The sequence below is a fragment of the Salmo trutta genome, chromosome 4 (genome assembly GCF_901001165.1).
Source record: "Salmo trutta chromosome 4, fSalTru1.1, whole genome shotgun sequence".
Classification (NCBI taxonomy): Eukaryota; Metazoa; Chordata; class Actinopteri; order Salmoniformes; family Salmonidae; genus Salmo; species Salmo trutta.
This window is the reverse complement of record NC_042960.1, coordinates 65,141,578-65,167,846: the sequence shown is the minus strand read 5'-3', so window position 1 is coordinate 65,167,846 and position 26,269 is coordinate 65,141,578. Positions and strand designations below refer to the sequence as shown.

Sequence of the window (26,269 nt, the reverse complement as noted above, 5' to 3'; positions counted from 1 at the left end):
TCAGATCAGGCAAGCTTTTAGCCTTTATTGGCTGTTGATATTATGACACGCTGTAGTCAGCTTCCCCAGCCCGGGTTGAATCAGTCCAAGTAAACAGTAGCTAGTAAATCGACTAACCTATCCTTAATGGGGTTAATGAGCCTTTGCTCTTCACTTCCTGGTACCTGGTGTAGTATTTCCTGCCTGATGTCGCCTACTGCTGGAGCACTGCCAATATTCTATCTCATGTTTTTACAAACTGACGGGCTGACAGGCTCTGCCTTGTGTACCTAGGTATTTACCACCATCAAATCCAATCACATTTTATTTGTCACATGCGCCAGATACAACAGGTGTAGACCTTACAGTGAAATGATTACTTACGAGCCCTTAACCAATAACGCAGTTTTAAGAAAAATAAGTGTTATGTAAAAAAATTGAAAATAAAAGTAACAAATAATTAAACGGCAGCAGTAAAATAACAGTAGTGAGGCTATATACAGGGGGTACCGGTACAGAGTCAATGTGGAGGCTATATACAGGGGGTACCGGTACAGAGTCAATGTGGAGACTATATACAGGGGGTACCGGTACAGAGTCAATGTGGAGGCTATATACAGGGGGTACCGGTACAGAGTCAATGTGGAGGCTATATACAGGGGGTACCGGTACAGAGTCAATGTGGAGGCTATATACAGGGGGTACTGGTACAGAGTCAATGTGGAGGCTATATACAGGGGGTACCGGTACAGAGTCAATGTGGAGGCTATATACAGGGGGTACCGGTACAGAGTCAATGTGGAGGCTATATACAGGGGGTACTGGTACAGAGTCAATGTGGAGGCTATATACAGGGGGTACCAGTACAGAGTCAATGTGGAGGCTATATACAGGGGGTACCGGTACAGAGTCAATGTGGAGGCTATATACAGGGGGTACCGGTACAGAGTCAATGTGGAGGCTATATACAGGGGGTACCGGTACAGAGTCAATGTGGAGGCTATATACAGGGGGTAACCGGTACAGAGTCAATGTGGAGGCTATATACAGGGGGTACCGGTACAGAGTCAATGTGGAGACTATATACAGGGGGGTACCGGTACAGAGTCAATGTGGAGGCTATATACAGGGGGTACCAGTACAGAGTCAATGTGGAGACTATATACAGGGGGTACCGGTACAGAGTCAATGTGGAGACTATATACAGGGGGTACTGGTACAGAGTCAATGTGGAGGCTATATACAGGGGGTACTGGTACAGAGTCAATGTGGAGGCTATATACAGGGGGTACCGGTACAGAGTCAGTGTGGAGGCTATATACAGGGGGTACTGGTACAGAGTCAATGTGGAGGCTATATACAGGGGGTACCGGTACAGAGTCATTGTGGAGGCTATATACAGGGGGTACCAGTACAGAGTCAATGTGGAGGCTATATACAGGGGGGTACCGGTACAGAGTCATTGTGGAGGCTATATACAGGGGGGTACCGGTACAGAGTCAGTGTGCGGGGAGCACCGGTTAGTGGAGGTAATTTGAGGTAATATGTACATAGGACTCATAGGAAAGGTTATCAGTCCACTGGATGTGGAAGGCAACCCAAAGTCAAGCAGGTTGATTTCTCTAACTGTAGGCTATGTTGCTGTATTATAGAAGACTGACTCATTCAAGGATGTGAATAAGCACTGCCTTACAGTACACAGTGAGTCATAGCGCGGGGATTACCAGGCACTATAGGTCTACTGGATCTCCCATCTACAGTATAATTATTATAGATCTGCCTGGCTGCTGGCAACCCTAGACTTGCTAGCAGCTCACCCTTCAATAAATCAAGACTCATCATAAATCTATCGCCCTGACTTTTGTGACGACTCCGAGGCGTGGAAGAAAGCACTATCAATAGCCAAGACAGGGGCCTACCGTCTCTTGGTGAATAGCCTGCATCTACCATCCTATGATCGATTCAATTTCACCATTTGAATGAATCTCCCTTTGTAAGGGTGGAGACTGCAGGTTATATACCTGCCTTTTTTAATCGCCACATAGGGCCTATCGTTTCTCATTGCGATCCTTTTGGTCTTCACTTCAAATCAGTGAAAGGGAGAGAAGACAGACACACAACACATTCCTGCTCTCTGTGTGGTCTACTGATATATTAACTGGGTTGATTGAGGTCAGCAGCTGCTGGTGATCAGCTGGTGTGTCTCAGAACAGGCAGACTCCCCGGCTCTGGTTAGCATCACTGTACTGACCCTCTACGTCCAGTCCTCCTCACTGGCTGGATACTGGAAATACACTGAACAAAAAAAAAATATTAACACAACATGTCATGTGTTGGTTTCACGAGCTGAAATAAAATATCCCAGAAATGGTCCATACTCATATAAAAAAAAAAAGCTTATTTCTCTCCAATGTTTCTGCACACATTAGTTTACATCCCTGTAAGTGAGAATTTCTCCTTTGTCAAGATAATCCATCCACCTGTCAGGTGTGGCATATCAAGAAGCTGATTAAACAGCATGATCATTACACAGGTGCACCTTGTGCTGAGGACAATAAAAGGCCACTCTAAAATGTGCAGTTTTGTCACACAGCACAATGCCACAGATGTCTCAAGTTTTGAGAGTGCCTGCAATTGGGCTGCTGACTGTAGAAATGTCCACCAGAGCTGTTTCCAGAGAATTGAATGTACCATAAGCCTCCTCCAATGTTGTTTTAGAGAATTTGGCAGTATGTCCAACTGGCCTCTCAACATGTAACCAAGCCAGCACAGAGACCAGCCACCCGGACAGCTGATGAAACTGTGGGTTTGCACAACCGAAGAATTTCTGCACAAACTGTCAGAAACTGTCTCAGAGAAGCTCATCTGCATACTCATAATCCTCACCAGGGTCTTGACCTGACTGCAGTTTGGCGTCGTAACCGACTTCAGTGGGCAAATGCTCACCATTGATGGCCACTGGCACCCTGGAGAAGTGTGCTCTTCACAGATGAATCCCGGTTTCAACTGTATGGCGTCGGGTGAGGGCGAGGGGTTTGCTGGTCGGGTGAGGGCGAGGGGTTTGCTGGTCGGGTGTGGGCGAGGGGTTTGCTGGTCATGTGAGGGCGAGGGGTTTGCTGGTCGTGTGAGGGCGAGGGGTTTGCTGGTCGTGTGAGGGCGAGGGGTTTGCTGGACGTGTGAGGGCGAGGGGTTTGCTGGTCGTGTGAGGGCGAGGGGTTTGCTGGTCGGGTGTGGGCGAGGGGTTTGCTGGACGTGTGTGGGCGAGGGGTTTGCTGGTCGGGTGAGGGCGAGGGGTTTGCTGGTCGGGTGAGGGCGAGGGGTTTGCTGGTCGGGTGAGGGCGAGGGGTTTGCTGGTCGGGTGAGGGCGAGGGGTTTGTGTGTTTTATTTTATGGTACACTTCTTCACGCCCGTCTCGGTGAACTAATCACGGAGAATTAAAGGCTCTGCATGGTCAATCCAAAAGTCTGCAGTGGCCATACAGCATTTACTGCGATGCGTATAGATTGTTTAATACATTCTAAGGCTGCATGGTGTGACTGATGATTTTGAATAAAGTCACATGAAAGGCATGAGCTCTGCTTTGTTTCTGGTGCAGGCTTCAAACACTTCATCAGGCTCGCGTTCACAATTTGACATCCCCCTTGTGTGACCGTTGTGCCCTTGGGCTGAATATAATGGTTACAATTCACTTCTCCCGGCTGCCAAACGCCACTCACTCACATGGCTCTCTCATATCTAAATTCTTATTAGTCTATGATCGTCACGTGACGTCCTCGATGTGTCCCCGATGGACACATCCGGGATGTAACTGCAGGCGTCCTTATCGAATTCTGAGGCGCATATTGAAGATGTTAGGAGAACTGTCCACGTGTACTTTTTGTCAGCCAATCAGATGAGTATTCAGACCACTTGACTTTTCCCACGTTTTCTTACATTACAGCCTTATTCTAAAATTGATACAATTATTATACCATTTTTTTTAATTGAACCTTTTTGTAATAAAGCATTACATGCATAATCACATTTGCGATCACTTTTGAGAACAGTGTTTTCCCGCAAGTTGATTGCATTTTGGAACATTTGCGCTTACTGCCGTGTGCACATTGCTGCACTTATAATGTGATGAAATAGCCTAATAGTTTATCAATATTTTAAGCTAAACGTTCTGACCTGTTGCATCAGCCTCATTGCTTTTAAAAACTGTTTTTGATGCGAGTAGTTGTATTCATTTGGGATCTGGGTAATTATGCAACTACGGGAACTTCTATGTCCTTAGGGTTCATTTTGGGGATTTAAAATGTTTTATTTTTTTTTCTTTATGTATTAAGTTCACAATACAATCACAACATATTTTTTTCAACACCTCTCTATCAAGTATTTTAGCTACTTTTCAGATGCATTTTATACCTCAATTTCACTGTTTTGCCCTTTGTCCCTGACCCAGACTTTTGAGCTTCTGCTATGTTTTTCTATGAGAAAGCATTACATAAATGTGTAATTATTCATGTTATCTTCTAGAGAAAGAGTCAATTAAATAAAATCTATATCAATATTTATTGTGAGTATGCCCTTTTTATATTGTTATTTACACAAAATATACCTGTCCGTTGGTAGTGGTGTCATTTCCACCACTGAAGGCAAATTCCTCATTTAATTCAGTTTTTTCAAGAGAATGTTAATTTAGTTACCATGGAAACGTATTGTGACACTGAAAGCACATGGCTGCAGAGGGACAGTTGTTCCTGATGTGATGTCCAGAAGTTGAAGAAAAATCTAGGTAAATATTGCTTGTGTAGAGAATATTTTTTTATTGTCAGTCATTTCCAAACAGGCTACAATTTCTTTAATTTGTGGTAGAATTTAGATTTTTAAAATATATATTTGATGTATTTAGTGTAAACCATATGCTAGCTGTAATACTGGTCAAAGCATGCTAAGCAGTCTGTCATTTTTCTCCAAAAACAGCAGAAGCGTAATTTCCATCACAGTTAACTGTGATGGAAATGACAGAATGGGGTGGAAATGACAAAAATCCATTGTTATTACTTTTTACTTTAAAAAAAAGTAGGCTTATTTAATCATGTTTTAAATGACTTGAATATAGAAAATGCTCAAAGGTGTGCACAGTTAGAAAACTGAAGTAGTATTTTTCTTTGTTTTTAGAAGATGCCACATAAAACAGCACGGGGGTCACAGACATAGAAACAAAATATAAAATTGTCCTATATGATACCAGGAACATCTACAAAAAGACGGAGAGATACTGGAAGAGAAGGGAGAAGGGAGAAGTGAAATCTCTGAGCTTACAAAGCGAGAACAAAGAAACAAGAGAAGGCAATGGAAATGTAACCAACGGAATAGAAGACAGACTTTAAAGAGAACAGTTACAATGGAGACCTACCCATCAGGCAACACACCACCTCCGTCACCTATCAGGCAACACTCCACCTCCGTCACCAGATGGAGACCTACCCATCAGGCAACACACCACCTCCGTCACCAGATGGAGACCTACCTATCAGGCAACACACCACCTCCGTCACCAGATGGAGACCTACCTATCAGGCAACACACCACCTCCGTCACCAGATGGAGATCTACCTATCAGGCAACACACCACCTCCGTCACCAGATGGAGACCTACCGATCAGGTAACACACCACCTCCGTCACCAGATGGAGACCTACCTATCAGGCAACACAACACCTCCGTCACCTATCAGGCAACACACCACCTCCGTCACGAGATGGAGATCTACCTATCAGGCAACACACCACCTCCGTCACCAGATGGAGACCTACCGATCAGGCAACACACCTTCTCAGTCACCAGATGGAGACCAACCTATCAGGCAACACACCACCTCCGTCACCTATCAGGCAACACACCACCTCCGTCACCAGATGGAGACCTACCTATCAGGCAACACATCACCTCCGTCCCCTATCAGGCAACACACCACCTCAGTCACCAGATGGAGACCTACCGATCAGGCAACACACCACCTCCGTCACCAGATGGAGACCTACCGATCAGGCAACACATCACCTCCGTCACCAGATGGAGACCTACCTATCAGGCAACACACCACCTCCGTCACCAGATGGAGACCTACCTATCAGGCAACACACCACCTCCGTCACCAGATGGAGACCTACCTATCAGGCAACACACCACCTCCGTCACCAGATGGAGACCTACCTATCAGGCAACACACCACCTCCGTCACGAGATGGAGATCTACCTATCAGGCAACACACCACCTCCGTCACCAGATGGAGACCTACCGATCAGGTAACACACCACCTCCGTCACCAGATGGAGACCTACCTATCAGGCAACACAACACCTCCGTCACCTATCAGGCAACACACCACCTCCGTCACGAGATGGAGATCTACCTATCAGGCAACACACCACCTCCGTCACCAGATGGAGATCTACCTATCAGGCAACACACCAGCTCCGTCACCAGATAGAGACCTCCCTATCAGGCAACACACCACCTCCGTCACCAGATGGAGACCTACCGATCAGGCAACACACCACCTCCGTCACCAGATGGAGACCTACCTATCAGGTAACACACCACCTCCGTCACCCATCAGGCAACACACCTTCTCAGTCACCAGATGGAGACCAACCTATCAGGCAACACACCACCTCCGTCACCTATCAGGCAACACACCACCTCCGTCACCAGATGGAGACCTACCTATCAGGCAACACATCACCTCCGTCCCCTATCAGGCAACACACCACCTCAGTCACCAGATGGAGACCTACCGATCAGGCAACACACCACCTCCGTCACCAGATGGAGACCTACCGATCAGGCAACACATCACCTCCGTCACCAGATGGAGACCTACCTATCAGGCAACACACCACCTCCGTCACCAGATGGAGACCTACCTATCAGGCAACACACCACCTCCGTCACCTATCAGGCAACACACCACCTCCGTCACCAGATGGAAACCTACCTATCAGGCAACACACCACCTCCGTCACCAGATGGAGATCTACCTATCAGGCAACACACCACCTCAGTCACCAGATGGAGATCTACCTATCAGGCAACACACCACCTCAGTCACCAGATGGAGACCTCCCTATCAGGCAACACACCACCTCAGTCACCAGATGGAGACCTCCCAATCAGGCAACACACCACCTCCGTCACCAGATGGAGATCTACCTATCAGGCAACACACCACCTCCGTCACCAGATAGAGATCTACCTATCAGGCAGCACACCACCTCCGTCACCTATCAGGCAACACACCACCTCCGTCACCAGATGGAGACCTACCTATCAGGCAACACACCACCTCCGTCACCAGATGGAGATCTACCTATCAGGCAACACACCACCTCAGTCACCAGATGGAGATCTACCTATCAGGCAACACACCACCTCAGTCACCAGATGGAGACCTCCCTATCAGGCAACACACCACCTCAGTCACCAGATGGAGACCTCCCAATCAGGCAACACACCACCTCCGTCACCAGATGGAGATCTACCTATCAGGCAACACACCACCTCCGTCACCAGATGGAGACCTACCTATCAGGCAACACACCACCTCCGTCACCAGATGGAGACCTACCTATCAGGCAACACTCCACCTCCGTCACCAGATGGAGACCTACCTATCAGGCAACACACCACCACCGTCACCCATCAGACAACACACCACCTCCGTCACCTATCAGGCAACACAACACCTCCGTCACCAGATGGAGACCTACCTATCAGGCAACACACCACCTCCGTCACCAGATGGAGACCTACCTATCAGGCAACACACCACCTCCGTCACCAGATGGAGACCTACCTATCAGGCAACACACCACCTCCGTCACCAGATGGAGACCTACCTATCAGGCAACACTCCACCTCCGTCACCAGATGGAGACCTACCTATCAGGCAACACACCACCTCAGTCACCAGATGGAGACCTACCTATCAGGCAACACACCACCTCCGTCACCAGATGGAGACCTACCTATCAGGCAACACACCACCTCCGTCACCAGATGGAGACCTACCTATCAGGCAACACACCACCTCCGTCACCAGATGGAGACCTACCTATCAGGCAACACACCACCTCCGTCACCAGATGGAGACCTACCTATCAGGCAACACACCACCTCCGTCACCAGATGGAGACCTACCTATCAGGCAACACACCACCTCCGTCACCAGATGGAGACCTACCTATCAGGCAACACACCACCTCCGTCACCTATCAGGCAACACACCACCTCCGTCACCAGATGGAGACCTACCTATCAGGCAACACACCACCGTCACCAGATGACTTGCAGCCAGAACATGAGGCTATCATACCTGCCCCTAACTTACCTGCCCCTAATGCACACCCTGATACCCCTTCCTCATCTACAACAGGAATGAGAAGTCGAATACTTGCTGGAAGGAAAAAGGTTGGAAGCGGTCGCTCAAAAACATAGAGATCTTTGCATGACAAATATCAAACTTGATAAAGCTTAACGGAAAACTGAGAAATACAAAAAAAGGTATGATCAACTGATGAAGAAAATGGATAGACAAGATTCGCCAAAGACAAAAGAGAAAATGAAGGGAACTCCGAAGAACTTGAGAAGGATTTTATTGTTTCAAAATGCCATCATTAAAGCAAAAGTATCAAAAATTGTGCTGTTCCAAGGACAAACAAGTGGCTTCAAAAATGCTCAGAGGCAACATCCTGAGAAAGTATGGCCTGGTCAAAGCTGCAAACAGAGAATTTGGATTTTCAAGCAAAAGCAATGAGGGCAAATGAAAACAGGCCATCAAGTCTTCAATACTCCAGGAAAAAGCAGTGAGTGTAACATAATCAGCACAGCCACAGAAGAGAAAATCACTAGATTCTATGAACGTGATGACAACAGTAGAGCAACAACAGGGGAAAAGGACACACTAACGAGGAACGAGAAAATAAAGCAGAAGCGCTTCTTGAATGACACAATTCAGAACCTTTATTAGAAGTTTAAGAGGGAATATTCAGAGATTAAAATGTCCTACTATGAATTCTTTAAAATACGTATTTTTGGGTTGTCAAGCCAACGGTCCAGGATATGGACACATGTCTCTGCAAAACCCACGCCAACCTCCAGTACATGGTGGATAAACTAGTATCACAAAGTGATCCGCTGCAGCAACAACCAAACCTTATTGAGTCTTTGTGTTGTGAGAACCTGAAGAAAGAGTGCATTTAAACAGAGTTCTCGTTTTGCCAAACCAAAGAGTTTAAAACATTTGACTTTGATTCTGGTGAGCAGACATGATGGTTTGAGTGGAAAAACAAAGCTGAAGAGAGCGAGAGAGAGAGAGAGAGAAGGAAAAACAAAGATGGAAACTTGGAGAAGTTCACTGTACATTTGACAGTATAAGAAAAGGTATGTGGCACACTGTAGATTCTACTGGAGGACTTCTCCAAAGGATTGAAAGAGAGGTTGGGGAAACGCATGTACAACATTCGACACCAATACTCCAAACTGAGAGAATTAAAAGACAATCTGCGGAAAAAGGAGATCATCGTGCATATTGACTTTGCAGAGAACTCAGGGGCGCAACTTTCACTGGGGACGTGGGGGGGACATGTCCCCCTCACATTCTGAAATTGCATTTTTGTCCCCTCCCAGTTTTATAATTTGAATGTGATACAAAATGAGGCAACGGTGTGCTTTAGGACCATGCAGACACCTCCGAGCGGTCGGGTAGGCTGTTTTGGAGTGTTTATCCGACTAGATAAAACAAATTATAATAATTATTTCCCCCCCCCACTTCTAAAACCAAAGTTGTGCCACTGAGAGAACTAGCTGTGTAAATACACCGTTGAAATCCAGGCAGTTCACTTTGGTGATTCTCACATGCAGGTGACCCTCCACACCTGTGTTGGACATACCACAAATTATACCGTTTCACTTTGCTCACTGAGCTCTTCTATGTGGATGACCCCTCTGCAATCTGGGCTCATCTCTCAAAAACACTGGCTACTTCCTTGAGCTCAGTCCACTTTTGGAATCTTGCTTTTTCTTAAATTAATGAAATGTTCTACAATGGTTGTTGTTCAAAATGTTTGCAATAAAATATTGTTTTCATTATTATTATTATTATTATTATTATTATTATTTTTACATATGTCATTTCCAACACACCCATATTCTTAGGTAAATTAGTATATTATGTATAATTTACATTGATTGATTTGTTTTAGATAGGGAAGTCATGGTTGTTATAATCTCACAAAAAGGTTGGGTGTAAATATCTTTTTTATGATAAATATTTTCAGCTCTTCACAAAGGCAAGTTTATACATTGAGGCGTTGTGCTGAATTATTCGTTTTAGGAAAACCTTAAAAAGCACTTAAAATAATATTCAATGCAAGTTAATGTACAAATGTATAAGAAATGTGTTATAAAATAATTGTTGGATATTTCATTTTCAACTAAAATGGATGTTTAATGATGTGATGGAAATAACATTTTGTCTATGGCTGTCTAAGAAAAACGACAAAAATATATCAATTCCTGAATGGTACAATCGCAGCCATTATCAGGTATTATTTCTAGACAAATCAAAGACAATTATAATACTGGTAAAATGGTGTTTCATTACATTTTAATTTCTGAAAGCCAAAGTGCCCGAGGTTGCAGAATCACCCATCTATAGCATCCCACAACTGTCCCAGAGTAGCCTAGTGGCAGGTAGCCTAGTGGCAGGTAGCCTGGTGGCAGGTAGCCTGGTGGCAGGTAGCCTGGTGGCAGGTAGCCTGGTGGCAGGTAGCCTAGTGGCAGGTAGCCTAGTGGCTAGAGCGTTGGGCCAGTTCCAGAAAGGTTGCTAGATCGAATCCCCGAGCTGACATGGTAAAAATATTGTTCTGCCCCTGAACAAGGCAGTTAACCCACTGTTCCCCAATAGGCCGTCATTGTAAATAAGAATTTGTTCTTAACTTGCCTAGTTAAATAACATGTTTTGAATAATTATTTCTCACACAGAAGGGTCATCTTTTATACTATGGGGGGATAGTAGATAAACACAATGTATTCAGACCCCTTCACTTTTTCCACATTTTGTTAAGTTACAGCCTTATATATTTTTGAATCCATTTTAGAATATTTTATTTATTTAGTCCCATTGACTTGCAGTGAGCACAGCAGCAAAAAGGTGTGGAGAGAAAGGCAGCAGGACCGTGTGGAGAGAAAGGCAGCAGGACGGTGTGGAGAGAAAGGCAGCAGGACAGTGTGGAGAGGAAGGCAGCATGGAGAGGAAGGCAGCAGGACAGCATGGAGAGGAAGGCAGCAGGACAGTGTGGAGGGGAAGGCAGCATGGAGAGGAAGGCAGCATGGAGGGGAAGGCAGCATGGAGGGGAAGGCAGCAGGACAGTGTGGAGGGGAAGGCAGCATGGAGGGGAAGGCAGCAGGACGGTGTGGAGAGGAAGGCAGCAGGACAGTGTGGAGGGGAAGGCAGCAGGACGGTGTGGAGGGGAAGGCAGCAGGACGGTGTGGAGAGGAAGGCAGCAGGACAGTGTGGAGGGGAAGGCAGCAGGACGGTGTGGAGGGGAAGGCAGCAGGACGGTGTGGAGAGGAAGGCAGCAGGACAGTGTGGAGGGGAAGGCAGCAGGACGGTGTGGAGAGGAAGGCAGCAGGACAGTGTGGAGGGGAAGGCAGCAGGACGGTGTGGAGGGGAAGGCAGCAGGACAGTGTGGAGAGAAAGGCAGCAGGACAGTGTGGAGAGGAAGGCAGCAGGACAGTGTGGAGAGAAAGGCAGCAGGACAGTGTGGAGAGAAAGGCAGCAGAGCGGTGTGGAGAGAAAGGCAGCAGGACAGTGTGGAGGGGAAGGCAGCATGGAGGGGAAGGCAGCATGGAGGGGAAGGCAGCAGGACGGTGTGGAGAGAAAGGCAGCAGGACAGTGTGGAGGAGAAGGCAGCAGGACAGTGTGGAGAGAAAGGCAGCATGGAGAGGAAGGCAGCAGGACGGTGTGGAGGGGAAGGCAGCATGGAGGGGAAGGCAGCAGGACGGTGTGGAGAGGAAGGCAGCAGGACAGTGTGGAGAGAAAGGCAGCAGAGCGGTGTGGAGAGGAAGGCAGCAGGACAGTGTGGAGGGGGAAGGCAGCAGGACGGTGTGGAGAGGAAGGCAGCATGGAGAGGAAGGCAGCAGGACGGTGTGGAGCGAAAGGCAGCATGGAGAGGAAGGCAGCATGGAGAGGAAGGCAGCATGGAGAGGAAGGCAGCAGTGGAATGTGTCTCCATTTTCTTTCTGCAGTGATAAACACTGGAGTCTCGTTGGCAGTTTAGGAGTGTAGCCCGAATGCTGTCAGACACAACCATAGACTACTATAGTACTGTAATGCAGCACCCCAGGAGGTTATACTATAGTACTGTAATGCAGCACCCCAGGAGGTTATACTATAGTACTGTAATGCAGCACCCCAGGAGGTTATACTATAGTACTGTAATGCAGCACCCCAGGAGGTTTTACTATAGTACTGTAATGCAGCACCCCAGGAGGTTATGCTATAGTACTGTAATGCAGCACCCCAGGAGGTTATACTATAGTACTGTAATGCCCCAGGAGGTTATGCTATAGTACTGTAATGCAGCACCCCAGGAGGTTATACTATAGTACTGTAATGCAGCACCCCAGGAGGTTATACTATAGTACTGTAATGCAGCACCCCAGGAGGTTATACTATAGTACTGTAATGCAGCACCTCAGGAGGTTATGCTATAGTACTTCAATGCCCCAGGAGGTTATACTATAGTACTGTAATGCAGCACCTCAGGAGGTTATGCTATAGTACTTCAATGCCCCAGGAGGTTATACTATAGTACTGTAATGCAGCACCCCAGGAGGTTATACTATAGTACTGTAATGCAGCACCCCAGGAGGTTATACTATAGTACTGTAATGCAGCACCCCAGGAGGTTATACTATAGTACTGTAATGCAGCACCTCAGGAGGTTATACTATAGTACTGTAATGCAGCACCCCAGGAGGTTATACTATAGTACTGTAATGCCCCAGGAGGTTATGCTATAGTACTGTAATGCAGCACCCCAGAAGGGTTCCTAGTGTGTGTGTGTGTGTGATGGTGTGTGTGTGTGATGGTGTGTGTGTGTGATGGGGTGTGTGTGTCTGTGTGATGGTGTGTTTGTTTGTGAGCTCTCTAGTCCTACTTCTGGCGCTGTGAGGGTTAAGTCCAATACAGCAGTTTCCACTGCGGTGCAGATGGCTTTGCTGTTCTGTTCGCTAGCGAGAGAGCGAGAGAGAGAGAGAGAGAGGGGGAGAGAGAGAGAGGGGAGGGAGACTGAAAGAGGGGGAGAGAGGGATGGAGAGAGACTGAAAGAGTGGTAGAGGAGGGAGAGTGAGAGAGATGTTGGAATGGAAAGTACAGAACCATATGCAACATATTTAGAGATGGATTGAGTTGTAGCTGAGGTGGAGTTGACTTTTCTCTGATTACGGGATTTCGTTCCATCGTAACTCACCTGTGCCTCTCTACTATAGAATCTATAGATAGCCAGTTGTGTCAGTCAGAGAAAGGAAGGGAGGGGCCGTGTGAGTGTTCTCTCTGCTCCTATTGGTTACGAGGCATCACACACTACAGTACGGTGGCGGCGCCTGCTGCTGCTGATGTGCGTCTGTAGGAATCTCCTGCTGTCGAGGAGGAGCAGCTAGAGCACTCTAGTTAAAAATACATCCAAATAAAAGGAAATAGCAGAGCTGGAGGTGGGACTGGGACTGAACTGGACTGGAGAGAGGTTTTTGTCAGGTGTCCTCTGTTTATCTGTGATGACCAGGATGAACTATTGCTGTAAGTACTGTACTCTGACTAGCTCTATTTAGCTTAGCCAGTATTTAGCCTAGCTTCTCTACACAAATCAGTGTTGCTGCTTAGCCTAGGCCTAGCCGATCAGTCAGTAGGTTTACTGCTTGCTTATCAATATTGATTATTTGGAAAATGAATCTAATTTAGGTTTAGGCCAATCCTTGTGAGGAAAGAGAAAGCTCTGTATTCTGTAACACCATTTTACTGACTGACTGTGATACTACTACTACTACTACTAATGCAGTTTTTGTTTGAATTACATGTACAGTATGTAGTAGTTGTACGGTACATGTACAGTATGTGGTGTTGAATACATCATAGTAATTGCCCAATGGTCTGCCATTAACATTCGGCTAATAAGATCTCATGACCTTCTACTGTATGAGCTGAATTTTAGGGCCTGTTTAGGTATAAACAAATATATATATATATATATATATAACAGTTATTTGATGAAACATTGAATTTGGCCTTACACGCTACCCAAACCAAAATAAATGTACACATACGTGTTATTCAATCATTGCACCCACACTGCTCGCGGGTGCCAACGAGCATCTGCGTTGCCAGGCGCTAAAATAGAAGTTGCTTCTATTTGTGACGCCGAACGCGATGCAAGTCCTGCCTCTCCCATCTCCTCATTGGCTTTTAGAAGCATATACCCACGTGCCATCTCCTTATTGGTTATAACCAGGTGGGTGATTGAAAGATGAACAGAGGTCAGTCGGTCGGTTGTGGTAATACACCTTATTATGAAAGTTAGATGCCAATCGCCATATAAAGTCCAAAGAAGAAAAGGCCTGGAAGGAGGAGAGATGGCTAGAAACAATTCGGTTGACTGTTTTATGTGTGGATTAATTGTTGGGGTAGAGGACCTTGTGCATTACTGGTAAAATAACAGCTCAACGTTTATATCCCATGACAAATTAGCAAGCTAGCTAGCTAAATAGGACAAATTAGCTAGCAACTTCAAGCTAGCTAACTAAATTGCCATACACCTTTAATGCTTTTCGACCTGTCCCCAAATTAACATAATTGATTCAGTTTTTTGATATTTCAACTTGCATGTCGTGATCGCGTTTGGTGGGGGGGGGGACAAAATCAATTTGGGCACGATGGCACACGCGGACGTCTGGTTTGAGCATGGTGTACTGCTATTAGCCAATAGAAACAAATTGAATAACAGATTCATACATGGAATAACAGATAGTCCAAAAATAAATCAAAAGAAAGTTTGTTTTAAAGTGTCTGTCCTAAATCTGAGAGATATAAAAATATCAGGAAATACATTTTTTTTTTATTGAAGTATCCGACTACAGGCGAGTCCCGTGACGCTTGTCTCATGACGTTTTTGTGACGAGACCGGTTTTCGGGATGTCTCGTGGTCTGACAAACACCTCTGTAGCTCGGCAACCTTCCACCGCAAATGCGAAAGGCCGCCATTGGTGGATGGGGTGGATTGAGACACAGCCCATGCAAAAAAATATAGATATCTCAAGCTTAAACAGATGGATTTTGATGGGGATTTTTGTATTTATTATGCTAATTAGATTTCCACGGTGGTGCGGACATCGACTCAAGGGAGTTTTAAGGCTTGCACACATCGCACCGATCTAGCTTTCGTCTGCCGATCACTCAGCGTGTTTTAAGGACCGTCCACTTTCGATATCTGACTGCCAACATTTTTCACGCAATTCTACATGTAAAATCGGTGCACACTCGGTTTGCAAATTATGTTCAGAGGTGATAAGTACTCTCGGCCAGCAAACGCTATTGGTATCTCTCTCATCCATTACGGATCTGCAGTGTTACTAGTTGCAGTGGTGGTCTAGCACTATGCTATGTGCAGAATGTCACCAAACTCTCTTGGGACTCTCTCTCGCTCCTCTCTTTCTGTCTCTCTCTCCTCTGTCTCTCTCTCTGTGTCTCTCTTCTCTCTCTCCTGTCTCTCTGTCTCTGTCTCTCTCTCATCAGCACTTGAATTCGTTGTTCTGAGTCGGAGGGGAGTTTTAGCAGTTGTCAGCACTCGCTCCCCCTCGACGCGTCATTTTCCATTTTTGAAGTCATGAATCATCTGGTTATGCTGCTTGTTGTCTGCCTCTGTGCCAGCCAGGCCCCAAGGTGGAAGGCCTGTGATACTGTCATCCTGGTTCCTCCATCCAACACTGTTCTGCTGTCTCTCTCTCGCTCTCCTTTTGTTTGGCTGCAGTACAACTTACACAATGTTCCCTCAAAGTAGTACATTTGGTTGGTTGGTTGGTTGGTTGGTGCTCTGTTCTTTGTCATTGTGTCGACAGCGATCAACACTGTTAAGATCATTTGCTGGTGTTATTAGATACATTTTAACCTGTCTGTCTGTAACCACTCTCCGTGTGTTCGGAAAGAAATCCGATGTTTCCAGTTTTTCAGGGATACAGTATTTTCAACCTAACTTCTGTTTCCCTTGAAAAACGGTTGTGGGTACTCCGCTCAGGCATCTTTTACCGCCTTCTACGTTAGGTTAGTCTGTAACGGTGTTCTCAGAGTGAAGTCTGGGGAGTATCAGAATTATTCTGGCAATGTCATAAAGCTGTTCTCCACAGTCAGATCTGGCTGCACTTTTTATGGTCCTGACCACGTACAAGATGTTCCTCGTGACAGTTTTGCATTGTCAGGCCTGATCTTTGAAGGCATTCTTTTTTACATTTCTTTGCTGCATCATCACTTCTCTCATCTGACTGTCTCTGTCTGTCTGTCTCTCTGTCTGTCTGATTCTGACTGTCTGTCTGATTCTGTTTGTCTCTTTGTCTGACTCTGTCTCTCTCTGTCGGTCTCTCTTAAGGCGTCAGCACACTTCAGTTCGGCTAGACGAACCGAACAAATGTGCTCCATACTCCCTTAACCTTTCTTGGGTAGGGGGCAGTATTTTCACGGCCGGATGAAAAATGTACCCAAATTAAACGGCCTACTACTCGGGCCCAGAAACTAGAATATGGATATTATTAGTAGATTTGGATAGAAAACACTCTGGAGTTTCTAAAACTGTTTGAATGATGTCTGTGAGTATAACAGAACTCATATGGCAGGCAAAAACCTGAGAAAAATCCAACCAGGAAGTGGGAATTCTGGTTCTTGTAGTCTTTTCAAGTCATTGCCTATCTAACACACAGTGACTTAGGGTTCATTTTGCACTTCCTAAGGCTTCCACTAGATGTCAACAGTCTTTAGAACCTAGTTTCAGGCTTTTGCAGTGAACAGAGAGCGAACAAGAAGGCCGGGAAGTTGGTGACTCAGAAAGTGACATGAGTTTTGTGGCGCGCGTTCACGTGATGAGGTATCTGTGTTCCAAAACGTTTTTCAAGACATTGGAATCGTCCGGTTGGAATTTTATTGAAGTTTTATGTTAAAAAGGCCCTAAAGATTGATGCTATACAACGTTTGAAATGTTTCAACGAACGTAAATATAACTTTTTTAAACTTTTGGCTGTGTGGTTTTTCTTGTGTTGTACCTGTCCTAACATAATCTAACTTTATGCTTTCGCCGTAAAGCCTTTTTGAAATCGGACAATGTGGTTACATTAAGGAGAAGTGTACCTTTTTAAAATGGTGTAAAATAGTCATATGTTTGAGAACTTTGAATTATGACATTTTCTTGATTTGAATTTGGCGCTCTGATTTTTCACTGGCTGTTGAATAGTGTGAACCGTGGGTGGGACGCTAGCGTCCCACCTGCCCAAGAGAGGTTAAAAGGCCTTCACTTATTGCAGTGCTTGAGGCGTCACTACAGACCCGGGTTCGATCCCAGGCTGTGTCACAACCGGCCGTGACCGGGAGTCCCATAGGGCGGCGCACAATTGGCCCAGCATCGTCCGGGTTAGGGGAGGGTTTGGCCTGCTGGGGCTTTACTTGGCTTATTGTGCTCTAGCGACTCCTTGTTGCGGGCCGGGCGCCTGCAGGCTGATTTTGATCGTCAGTTGAACAGTGTTTCCTCTTACACATTGGTGCAGCTGGCTTCCGGGTTAAGTAGGCGGTTGTTTAGGAGCGAGGTTTGGAGGACGCATGACTCGACCTTCGCCTCTCCCGAGCCCGTTGGGGAGTTGCAGCGATGAAACAATATTGAAATTTGGAGGGGAAAAAAGGGTAAGATAAAAAAAAATAGGTCCTTCACTTGAAAGATTAGAAAAAAGCAGCAATAGTACTGTTTGTCCATTTTGAGACGCCGTAGCCAGTATACACTTCCTCAAAACAAACCAGTCATTCATTTTGGCGTTTTTTTGCAGAGGAGAACTTAGTCTTGCAATTTTACATCTAACTAAGATGTTTGGTGCAGTATTTATCAGGTGAAAAAAATGTGCATGAAAACATTAAATGACAATAATACTTTATTGAAGAATCCCTACTGTCGACCAATCACCGACGAAGGGGCTTAGACTTCAGGCTACAGGTGAAAATACCCTTACGGAAGTCAAAAACGAACAAAAACGTCACAAAATGTCTTTGTAATATATGCACAAACTCTTCCGAACTGTTTCGGATGGGAAGCATGCGGACGCCTTTACACACACACATGCATACACACACACACACACGCACACCTCAACCACAGCGAGTTAAACAGCCCCCTGTCGCATTGCCTCATTTCTGATTAAAGAAATAACATCAGGGGCTTTTAGTTCCTGTCATATGCTCCTATTGCTTGATGATAACACTGATGTTTTTGAATTGGGTAATAACATCAGGGTCTTTTTGGTCTCCAAAATCACTATTATAACGTTGACGATAATGCTGATTAGGCTGTAACTTGTTGCCTAAAAACCCTGTTTGTCATGGACCAATTATCAGGCAACATTAAAGGCAATATGCAGAGACGTTTTTTTTTGGCCTACTATCGTTGACGCATGGTCTGCTATCGTTGATGCGTGGTCTACCATCAGATAGCCAGGTAGCCTAGTGGTTAGAGCGTTGGGCCAGTAACCGAAAGGTTGCTGGATCGATTCCCCCGAGCTGACAAGATAAAAATCTGTCGTTCTGCCCCTGAGCAAGGCAGTTAACCCACTGTTCCCCGGGCGCCCGAAGACGTAGATGCCGATTATGGCAGCCCCCCCCCCCCACATCTCTGGTTCAGAGGGATTGGGTTAAATGCAGAAGACACATTTCAGTTAGAGAGAGAGAGAATCTGTGTTGTAGACAGCTGCAGACTCTCCTCTCCCAAGCTGCATGGGTTCTAATCAACCGACATCCTCATTCATGTCAAAGTTCTGTGATGGGGGGCTGGCAGCCATATTGAGTGTACCCACTTCCCATGAGTACCAGTTGGTGAACCAGTCTAATTGCTGTGAACCAAGGGACTTTGCCTGTTCCAGTAATTGTATTTTTACGCTAATCCTCCAAGCATGAGCCAACCGACATGGCCAGTCTGACAAATGGCACCCTATTCCCTATTTAGTGCACTAGTTTTCACGGTTAAGGCAATAGGGTGGCATTTGGAACATAGCGATGGTCAGCTTCCCTCCAGCCCTGCCAAGCCCTCCAAACCTGCAGAGTGGAGCTTACTTCTGCTGGCACAGTCTGTTAGAGTTGCTGCCTGGCCACAAAGGACACACATCCACACACTAGGGAGTCAGTGGCACAAACAAACCCCATTGATTACTGGGTTCCTGACCACAAACTGAGGGATTGTGTTCACGAATGGTGCACCAGGGCCACTGCAGATTGCAAAAGAATCCCTCAGCGGGGAATAACACCAATGGCTAAATACATCTATTTGTTTAACTCTGTCCTTCTAGCTTATAGCTGGTTGTTAACCGACTATCTGGGAATCGGTGCCTGAATTTATTCTGTGGCTTTGATATTGAAAACTTAGTTTAGGGTAACGAACAAATTTAAAACCAAGAATCTGCATACATTTCTGAACAAGTTAAATTTCGACGTGTTTCTCTTTTGCTCATTGAGAAAAATGAGATTCCGGTCTTGGGGGTCTTGGGGGTGTGGTTCTATGTGGCAGTTACTGCTGTTCGTTTAACGAGACACCATGGCGACAAAGCTAAGCGTCACTTCCTCAAAATACTCCGGATGAATCTAAAATAACTCAAGAAAGGTGTAATTAATGTTGATGTTTTTTGACAGGGACGTTTTTAGTTCCGCAATTTTTTACATCTGACTAAGGTGTTTTAGTGCAGTATTTCTCATGTTTAAAAAAACCAAAAAAAAACCTGTGTGACGTGTAGTCCGCTGCGCTGCGGACAGGTCTCTCTCACTGTCGGTGTGTTCAGCGGTAGGATTTTATTTATTTATTTTAATTTTTTATTTCACCTTTATTTAACCAGGTAGGCAAGTTGAGAACAAGTTCTCATTTACAATTACGACCTGGCCAAGATAAAGCAAAGCAGTTCGACACATATAACAACACAGAGTTACACATGGAATAAACAAACATACAGTCAATAATACAGTAGAAAAATAAGTCTATATACAATGTGAGCAAATGAGGTGAGATAAGGGAGGTAAAGGCAAAAAAGGCCATGGTGGCGAGGTAAATACAATATAGCAAGTAAAACACTGGAATGGTAGATTTGTTATTTGAAGAAAGTTCAAAGTTAAAATATAAATAATATGGTGCAAAGGAGCAAAATAAATTATTGGATTGGATGGAGCACCGGCACCGCCGCTGTGTGTCTATCCCGTGTTATTATTGGACAAGTGAGCATTGTGGAAATCAAAACCCAATTCTCAAATAAGTCATTACGAACTAACTTACAAAACTCAGTTTTGGACGAGACTGATTTTATGACCAAAATTATCCTTATGTATACAATGTTTCTGACTAATATCATTGCCACATTGGCCGTTTTCCAGTCAGAGAAGTTGTTTATTGCCTTCAGTTGCGCTCTACATTTTTGTTGATTTTGAGTGGTAAGGAAGGTGTTTGTGCTCTTATCTAGTACATGTGGTGCCTGGGGATTGAAATGGACCGTACATTACTCTCTTCACGGTGTCCTTTCTGCTCCCATCCAGGAAAGTATGGGTCTGGAAACTCAGGTCATTGACTGAATGACCTTGTTGCTCTGGTTACCGTAGACAGATTGAGAAGGAGAAATATGTTCTAGAACCCAAATTGCATCTCTTCTGCTGCACCACAATGAAATAGATTTACCGTAGAACATGCATTGCACACTATACAAGAATCTGAAAGAGCTTTGTGTGTGTGTGTGTGTGTGTGTGTGTGTGTGTGTGTGTGTGTGTGTGTGTGTGTGTGTTTTTGAACAAGTAAATGGTCAACAAAAAAAGCTGACAGATTTAGTGTCAACTGGAGTCAAGCAGCTCTTTTATTCACTGTTCAGTTCAGCCCTGGTAAAAAATACACAGCTATAAATTCAGACAGTATGGTGCAGAGTAATGTTGCATCAGCGTTTTTACAGCGCTGATCAGCTTCAAGACATTAAACAGAAAACTGTTCTAGAGGGATTTTATTTCAGTCCCAGGCCCCGTTTCCATCTTTAAAATATTTTTAAAAATCACTTTCTCTCCTTTTAAAAGTACAGTTAGTGTGTAGGCCTACTAGGTCTATTCAGTTTACTGTAAAATGCCAGAGGGAGTTTCCTCTTTTAGGCCTATTCAGTTTACTGTAAAATCCCAGAGAAGGTTCCTCTTTTAGGCCTATTCAGTTTACTGTAAAATGCCAGAGGGAGTTTCTTCTTTTAGGCCTATTCAGTTTACTGTAAAATGCCAGAGGGAGTTTCTTCTTTTAGGCCTATTCAGTTTACTGTAAAATGCCAGAGGGAGTTTCTTCTTTTAGGCCTATTCAGTTTACTGTAAAATGCCAGAGGGAGTTTCTTCTTTTAGGCCTATTCAGTTTACTGTAAAATGCCAGAGGGAGTTTCTTCTTTTAGGACTATTCAGTTTACTGTAAAATGCCAGAGGGAGTTTCTTCTTTTAGGCCTATTCAGTTTACTGTAAAATGCCAGAGGGAGTTTCCTGTTGTTTTAAACTTTTTTGTTTGCCCTGCAGCTTTTTGTGTTTTTTAGTTAAAGGCTAACGGCTCTCAGGCAGTTTAGCAATGTCAGCTAATGACTGCTGTCTGAACACACACACACATCTGATCTGGTCACATGTAACTTGCTGTTCGGACAGTCAGTATTCCAAAACGTATTTGAAAAACAACTGATTTGAGCATTAAGGCCTGCGGTGTGAACAAGGCTATAGTTGCCATGGGAGCCGTGATGAGGGTAATTTTGGAGGAGGGTTTGGCAGCAGGGATTTGGGAGAGTCCAGTCGCCCTGCCCTGGCTCTTTCTCAATTATCCAAACGATCTGTCCAGGTGAAAGCCAGCCTAATGATGAGCTTCAACCATCAGTGCTGCATGAAGCGGAGGAGATGACAAGAGGAATTGATATTTGAACTAGTCGAAATAGTGCCCCTTCTCCTCTCGCTCCACTCTGCCTGTCCTGTTTCCTAAGTAACTGGTGCTGCTGCTTTTAATAAATAATCAGGCTAAACCCTTTAGCTAATCCCCCTCATGGTCCATTATGCTTTAATGTGCCTCCTCAACATAAGCTCATGATTTGGCCAAAGTGTTCTCTGCGGAGGCCCTAGGTGGTCCTGGGTTTGGAGTAGAAATTAGGGGAAGCGAAGGGACGGTGAATGTAGAACGGACTAAATTCCAGTATCTGGCTATCTGCTCATGGTGAGCTAGCTACCTACCTTACCGTCTATGTTGAGGTGTTCTCTGTGTTCACCGACACAACACGGAATCAATTGTGTCAGTCCGAATATATCGTTTTTCAGACTGATATTTCACAGGAGGTGTTTGTTTCAGTGTGGTACCATCTGTGTCAGGTTGACACACTGTATGTGCTCTGCTCCGTGGATAGACCTCACTCTGACTATGTGCTCTGCTCCGTGGATAGACCTCACTCTGACTATGTGCTCTGCTCCGTGGATAGACCTCACTCTGACTATGTGCTCTGCTCCGTGGATAGACCTCACTCTGACTATGTGCTCTGCTCCGTGGATAGACCTCACTCTGACTATGTGCTCTGCTCCGTGGATAGACCTCACTCTGACTATGTGCTCTGCTCCGTGGATAGACCTCACTCTGACTATGTGCTGGGGAGGCTGGATGCAGACAGGGATGCTTTCTGGGTTAGGACCAATGATGTATATAAACCCTGGATTGCTGAAGCTATTTATTGGTCAATGAGAGGCTTTGAAGTAGGGCTGTCCCCGACTAGAGAAAATCTTGGTCGACCGAGAGTTGTCTGTACTTTCGACCAATCGTTTTTTATAGACACATCCTATGTGTTTTAATCAAATCAACTTTATGCACTGACCTTGTCTGATACTTCAAGTGCACTGTTTGATTAAATAATTAATACACACAGATGGCTAGAGGGAATCCGACCGCAATTGATTTGATTGTGCCGGGCCGGACTCAGACTTGCTGCGCTGTGTAAAAAAAGAAAAAAAGACAGCGAGGGACTTGGTGACCCGTTGTCTCTCTGTCCTCCCTGCTGCAGCGACCACCACAGAACATCAGCAGTGTTTATCACGCTGTCTCTGCTGCAGCGACCACCACAGAACATCCACAGTGTTTATCACGCTGTCTCTGCTGCAGCGACCACCACAGAACATCAGCAGTGTTTATCACGCTGTCTCTGCTGCAGTGACCACCACAGAACATCAGCAGTGTTTATCACGCTGTCTCTGCTGCAGCGACCACCACAGAACATCAGCAGTGTTTATCACGCTGTCTCTGCTGCAGCGACCACCACAGAACATCCACAGTGTTTATCACGCTGTCCTTGTTGCTGAACTGCAACATAATTACAGCCATTTCTCATTGAAAAGTTCTGTTTACCGAATTCCCTAATTTATTTAGGAAAATATTCCCTCAACCCTGGATCTCTTTATGTGACACGTGTGCATCGAATGCACGTGGCCAATAGGGCCTGACCTTATAGCATATCATAATCACATTAGTAAAGTGGTTATAACAAACTCTGAACACCGGAACACATGTGACAGTAAAATGGATGCAGAGGACGTGACTCGAAACGGGGGAATGTTTTACTGGTTGCTCAGGAGGTAAAGGGGAAGTCAGGTGTGTGGAATAAATTTGACTAGTTGTGGAAAGTTCTGGAGATCAAGAAAAATAAGGTAAGGAGCAAGCGCTGTCTGCATATTATCTGTGCCAAACAGGTGCTGTTAGATTACAATAAAACATTTTGGGACCATTTGGAACAATGTAAACAACACTAAATAAATTATAAGCGTACCAGAGATTCTGTTAACTGTTTTTTTTGGGGGGGGGGCTTTATTACAACAAAGACTAAAAACAGTTGCATGCATTCGTGAACGGTTTATTTATTATACAGTAACCTATATACTGTAAGTATTGCATTTTTTTTTACTTAGCCAACGAAGTATAGGCCTAAGTTACGGTGTTAAGTCTAAACAGGATGCGCTCTTTGGCCTACAGCTCAATGGTGGTTATACAAGCCTACTGATGATAATGACATTACTTATTATAATGATCATCATAATAATAACAATAAGGAGATCAAGAAAAAGGAGGGATTATTATTATTATTATTATTATTATTACTATAATAAATATTTCTGACAATTTGGAACAGTGACACTAAATAAATGTTAATTAATACCAGAGAGACTGTTCTTGTAAAGCTTGTTATTTATCAGACGTTGTGGTTGCCTGAGGCTTGGTGCTCACGGAATCCCTAAGTGGTGTACAATATTTTTTCCTGAGGTCTTGGCTGATTTCTTTTGATTTTCCCATGATGTCAAGCAAAGAGGCACTGAGTTTGAAGGTAGGCCTTGAAATACATCCACAGGTACACCTCCAATTGAGTCAAATTATGTCAATTAGCCTATCAGAAGCTTCTAAAGCCATGACATTTTCTGTAATTTTCCAAGCTGTTTAAAGGCACAGTCAACTTAGTGTATGTAAACTTCTGACCCACTGGAATTGTGATACAGTGAATTGTAAGTGAATTAATCTGTCTGTAAACAATTGTTGTAAAAGTGACTTGTGTCATGCACAAAGTAGATGTCCTAACCGACTTGCCAAAACTAGTTTATCAAGAAATTTGTGGAGTGATTGAAAAATGACTTTTAATGACTCCAACCTAAGTGTATGTAAACTTCCCACTTCAACGGATATATGGATGATTTCTAAAGCCAGGCACATTTAACAGTTATGTTGTTGATTTTAGAGCCATTAAAGTTGGGGTTTCCTCTCTCACTATTCTTAGACAATTAAGGCAAAGGCTGCTTTCTCGTCTTCTAATTCCACTGCTGCCTCCGCCGCATTGTTCTCAACACCAAGATGCTAACATTGCTATTATTAATTTTGTTATTTATTTAACTAGGCAAGTCAGTTAAGAACAAATTCTTATTTTCAATGACAGCCTACCGGGGAACAGTGGGTTAACTACCTGGTTCAGGGGTAGAACAACAGATTTTTACATTGTCAGCTCGGGGATTCAATCCAGCAACCTTCTGGTTACTGGCCCAATGCTCTAACCACTAGGCTACCTGCTGCCCCATTATGCACATAGCAACATGGTCTAGGAAAAGGTGCCAATTCAACAGCGCACCTGTGGTTTTAGAGCTGTGGACAGCGACCACTATCCAACGCGGGAAAAAGCTTATCTGTTATGTAATAATACTTTTTTTGGTGTTGCACCATTTTGTTCGACCAACAGCCTGGCGACCAAACAATCAACCAGTCGACCTGCATTTTTCATATAGAAACATATTTTAATTTTTTGGGGTTCAAAATGTTTCCTGTTACAAATTGTTTTGCTACGGTGTGCACTAATGAATACTGGGCTGACAGCTTGGGATTGTCCTGCATTTTGTAGCCCCTGCTTTGCTGCACGTAGGCCCAGTTGTTACTGTGTAAAGACATTCCAGGCATGCTTAATAAAGTCACTCGGCACACTTCCTCAACCTACCTCTTCATAGTGGTGGCATTATGTCGCCAGCAACAAGCCCATTGTATTCTGTGGACTGTAAAGTGGAGTGCCCGGTATATGCAGATGCAGCCCAGCTCCTGTCACAAAGGAAGAGACTCAAGTCTCCTCCTACCCCATTTCCACAATTTGTATCACACTCATTCATACACTGTTAAGAGGTGTTTAAAATACCTTTAACTTCCTCTGCGTGAGAGTGTGGTCTGTTTTGATTTGTGGTCACAGTGTCGTGTGTGCCTGTGTGTGCCTGTGTGTGTGTGCCTGTGTGTGTGTGCCTGTGTGTGTGCCTGTGTATGCCACCACCAGCAGCAGGATTGTTTTATCTTTCAGTATCAGGATGGTTTCATCTTTATTTATAGTATCATGTATTTGAGATCTACTGGGTCTGGCTTGACAATGCAGTCTAAAGTGGCCATGGTATAGTGTCTGTGAATGATTGCTATGGTATAGTG

General features: G+C 44.8%; 1 protein-coding gene across 10 annotated transcripts in view; it reads left to right on the top strand.

The window, feature by feature from the left end:
• The window catches only part of LOC115192877 (tight junction protein ZO-1-like), a 168,074-nt gene that overhangs the window by 63,880 nt on the left and 77,925 nt on the right, over positions 1-26,269 (top strand). For 2 of the 10 annotated variants that reach the window (XM_029751804.1, XM_029751807.1), the window contains exon 1: positions 13,378-13,830. The exons of the other annotated variants lie outside the window; for them this stretch is intronic. The gene's annotated coding sequence lies outside the window, so the exon portion shown is untranslated. Of the gene's footprint in view, positions 1-13,377; positions 13,831-26,269 lie in introns of those variants that run through there. 10 annotated transcript variants of the gene reach the window in all.